Below are 4,683 nucleotides of genomic sequence, written 5' to 3'. Positions count from 1 at the left end.
AGAAGTTTGACATTTCAGGAATTTTAACACTTGACTTAAAAGATTGTTTTTTACCATCTCTCTGGATCCCCATGATACTTCTAGATTTGCTTTTTCCGTCAGTATCATTGGACGGTATTACCTCCAGGCATGAAAAACAACCCTACTGTCTGTACAGATAATGGCCTGGGATATATATTCCAGAAAGTATTACAGTATTACAAGACAAGCCATTGTTGAGCATACCCATAGCATCCTTAAAACTATGCTACTTAAGCAAAAAAGAGGGAATGGAGAAGGCACTTCCAGCGGGAAGGCTTGCTAAAACTACATATGTACTGAAATTTTTAAATCGAGGATGTGAATATGGAGGACAACCAATAGCCCTCATTTCATTTCAGTTAACGAGGAAAGAGTGAATATTCATAGAAAAACTATGATACTAGTAAAGAATCTGCAATCAGATCAACAGGAAGGCCCATTCCCACCGATAACTTGGAGGAGAGGAAGAATACTTAGGATAAAATTGTACTGCTTATTGTCACTATCTTTGTGATTGTTAAATGTTTATGGTGTATTAAAGTGTAAATGTAAATGGTATATGGAAATGTAATTGTTAATGATATACAGAAATGTAATTGTCAGTGGTATACAGAAGGGGAATTGTTAACAGTACACAGAAGTGTAAATGTTAATGCTACATGGATGTGTAAACATTAATGCTATATGGAAGTGGAATTATATTAATGTTACATGGAAGTGTAATTGAGGATACAAATAGTGGAATTGTGAAAAACAAAAACCAACAAAAACAAAAAACAGCAAAAAGGTTAAAGAAAAATGGTGAGTTAAAATATTAAAGTTTGTGATCTGCTCTAGACAAAGCAGATAAGTGCCAGCAAGAGAACACATCCCCTGCACTGCTCCTCTCTCTGCTTGTAATCAGAACGTAAACAAAGCGTTAGTTGCAAATGGGGTAAAAAAAAACATTGGAAGCGAGAACAAATTTTATCTGCAGAGATCTAGGAATCTTGCTATCCCAGTGTTAGCACGGGAAGCCTGAGGAAGGAGTGAGAGCCGGGCTCTAGGACCCAGAGATCTCCTCAGGAAGAGCTGAAAGGAGGGGGGTTGGCAGGGTCCAGAAAGGTCCCGCCCTCATTGAATAGAAAAGTGGTTAGTGCAAAAAGCAGCACTGGATTTGGTAACAGATGCAATAACAGTTAAAGGTGGAGAAAATTAAGCTAGAGAAGGAATTGCAGCAAAGTGTGAAATTTTTAGGAGCAACTTGTTGGGTGTTAAATATTTCTCTAACTCCAATAAGTGATGAATTTGTAACCATAAGGGAAACCACTGGCAAAAGTAAGGAGGTTTACTTTCTTAAACCTTTACAATTTAGCATAGGTAGGGATACAGAAATTTTTGTACATGCCGAATTCATCAAAACCTAAGGCAAGGCTTACTAGAACAACTGGAAACTGAAATAAAGTTTAAAAGAAAATTGGAATTTAAGGTAAAGGAAGAACAGTGAATAGAGGTGCTTGGTTTAGCATTAATCACTACCCTCTGCTGGGACAGAGAGCAAATGGTGTCTGTAAACAGGAGGTTCTTTTTGTATGTATTGTTAATCTTGTTACACATAAAAAACCTTTCATCCTTTATCACTGTTGTTTGGGAGAAGCTAGGGCCAATTAACTGATTAGTGGTACTATTAGATGAACAGGAACTTTTTGTTTGTACGTGAATGGTATATAAGATGTATGTTGAACACAATCAAGGAGAACTATTCTGATGCTACAAGAAACTGTGAGAGCTCTCTTAACTCGACTGAGCGCTGACAGCAAGACAGAAGGCGATGTGGGCAGTGGCTAAAGTATGGGACTGCCCATACAGTTCCCAGACATTCACAGAATACAGTACCACTGAACAGCCCAGGTTGGAAGGGGCCTCAAGGATCATGAAGCTCCAACCCCCCTGCCACATGCAGGGCCACCAGCCCCCACATTTAATACTACACCAGGCTGCCCAGAGCCCCATCCAACCTGGGAACACCTCCAGAAATGGGGCATCCACAGCTTCTCTGGGCAGCCTGTTCCAGCACCTCACCTTCCTCTCTGTAAAGAACTTCCCCCTGACATCCAACCTAAATCTTCCCTCCCTCAACTTAAAACCATTTCCCCTTGTCCTGCTGTTATCTACCCTTTCAAAGAATTGATTCCCTCCTGTTTGTAGGCTCCCTTTAGGTACAGAAAGGCTGCAATGAGGTCACCCCCCAGCTTTCTCTTTTACAAGCTGAACAAGCCCAGTTCATTCAGCCTGTCTTCGTAGGGGAGGTGATCAGCCCAGAGGCACGGCTCTCCTCTGGACGCTCTCCAACAGCTCTCTGCCTTTCTTGTTCTGGGGGCTCCAGACCTGGACACAGTACTCCAGATGGAGCCTCACAAGAGCAGAGTAGAGAGGGACAATCACCTCCCTGTCCCTGCTGGCCACCCCTCTGCTGATGGAGCCCAGGACACCATTTGCTTTCCGAGCTACAGGAGCACACTGCTGGCTCATGTTAAGCTTTTCATCCATCAGGACCCCCCAGGTCCTTCTCTGCAGGGCTGCTCTCAAGGACTGCTCCTTCCAGTCTGTACAGATGCCTGTGATACAGGCTTGGTGTCATCTGCAAACTTGCTGAGGGTGCAGTCGATGCTATCGTCTATGTCATTGGTGAAGATGTTGAAGACTGCCCCCTGAAGGACATGGCTTGTGACCAGCCTCCACCCTCCCACAGGCCCACTGGTTGCAATCCTTTGTCTGCGACCAGCCAACCATTCTTAATCCACAGAACAGCCCATCCTTCAAATCCACACCTCTCCAATTTAGAGAGAAGGATGTGGTGAGGGACCATGTCAAAGGCTTTGCAGAAGTCCAGGTAGATGACATCCATCGCCGTTCCCATGTCCACTGATGCCTTCACTCCATTAAAAGAAGCCACCAGATCAGTCAGGCAAGATCTGCCTGCCCTTGGTGAAGCCGTGCTGGCTGTCTTGAATCACTTCTTGTACGTGCCTTAACACAGGATCTGCTCCATGATCTTCCCAGGCATGGTGAGGCTCACTAGCCAGTAGTTCCCCAGGCCTTCCTTACTCCCTTTCTTAGAAATGCAACTAATGTTTCCCTTTTTCCAGTCAACGGGGACTTCACCTGACAGCCATGATTTTTCAAATATGATGGAGAGCAGCTGGGCAACCACATCAACCATCTCTCTCAGAACCCTAGGACAGATATCATCTGGCCCCATGGACTTATATATGTTCAATTTCACGAGGAGGTCTCAGACTTGTTCCATGTTATAGCGGAACAGAATCGGCTTCTCTCACCAAAACCTAGATCTTCAGGGTACTGGCAGACATGGGGAGGAGCTGGACCACCAGTGAAAACTGAGGCACAGCACTCTTTGAACAGCTTGGCTTTTTCCATGTCTGAGGAAGCCAGTTCTTCGTTCTTATTTATCAGAGGGAGAACGCTCTCCTTGACCTGTCTCCTCCTGCGTATGTACCTGTAGAACCCCTTCTTGTTATTTTTCACATCCCTTGCCAAGTTCAGCTCTACCTGTGCCTTGGCTTTCCTAATCTCATTTCTACACATGCGGACAACGTCCCTATATTCTTTCCAGGCTACACAACCCTGCTTCCACTTTCTGTACGTTTCCCTCTTTTCCCTCAGCTTAAGCTGCAGGTACTTGCTCAGCCATGTCGGTCAGCCACCTCCTCTGCTCCGTTTCTTCTGTTCGGGGATTGAGAGCTCTTGTGCTCTCAGAAAGGTGTCCTGACAGAGCGGCCAGCTCTGTTCTGTGCCCATGCCCTCAAGGATGCTTTCCCAGGAGATCCCGCCCAGCAGTTCCTTGATCAGCCAGAAGTTTGCCCTCCTGAAGCTCAGGGCCCTGATTCTACTTTTTGCCAGGCCTGCATTCCTCCAGATCACAAACTCCACCACAGCATGGTCATTACAGTTCAGGCTGCCTGCAGTCTTAACCTCTCTAATGCTCTCCTCTACTCTGGCGAGCACCAGGTGCAGTAAGGCTTCACCTCGGCTCGGTCTGTCTAGTACCTGGACAAGGAAGTCGTCCTCGACAGACTCCAGGAATCTCCTGCATTGTCTGCCACCCTCCATGCCGCTATGCCAGAAGATATCCAGGTAGTTGAAATCCCCAATCAGGACAGGAGCCCACGAGCATGACACCTCCTGCAGCTGAAGCAAGAAGGCCTCGTCAACAGGCTCCCCCTGATCAGGTGGCCTGTAGCAGACCCCAACCACTAGATGCAGATGCCCCTTACTGGATTGATCCCTGATTTTCACCCATAAGCTCTCAACCTGGTGATGGCTGTTACTCGGACACAGCTCTTCACAATCTATCCACTTCCTAACATAGAGGGCAATTCCACTGATCAAAGACAGACCCCAGGTATAAGCGTGGCTACTCTTCATCACTCTTGCTTCTCTGTAGTGCGAGCTCAAATGCTATCTCACTGGCAAAATCCCAGAGATGTATTTAAATGAATTCCAGAGGATGCTTTTCTATTCTGAAAGGCAAACCCACTCATAGCTTGGCTTTTCCTGAGTGACAAAACCTGTGTTTAGAAAGACATATTTTTTCTAGAAAGCACATGAAAATTAGCTGTTTTTACATTTTCCAGATCTCAAGAATGGACATAACAAACA

This window comes from Phasianus colchicus, chromosome Z (assembly GCF_987193195.1).
Source record: "Phasianus colchicus chromosome Z, bPhaCol1.hap1.1, whole genome shotgun sequence".
Classification (NCBI taxonomy): domain Eukaryota; kingdom Metazoa; phylum Chordata; class Aves; order Galliformes; family Phasianidae; genus Phasianus; species Phasianus colchicus.
The sequence above is the reverse complement of the archived record's forward strand: the minus strand, read 5'-3'. Positions refer to the sequence as shown.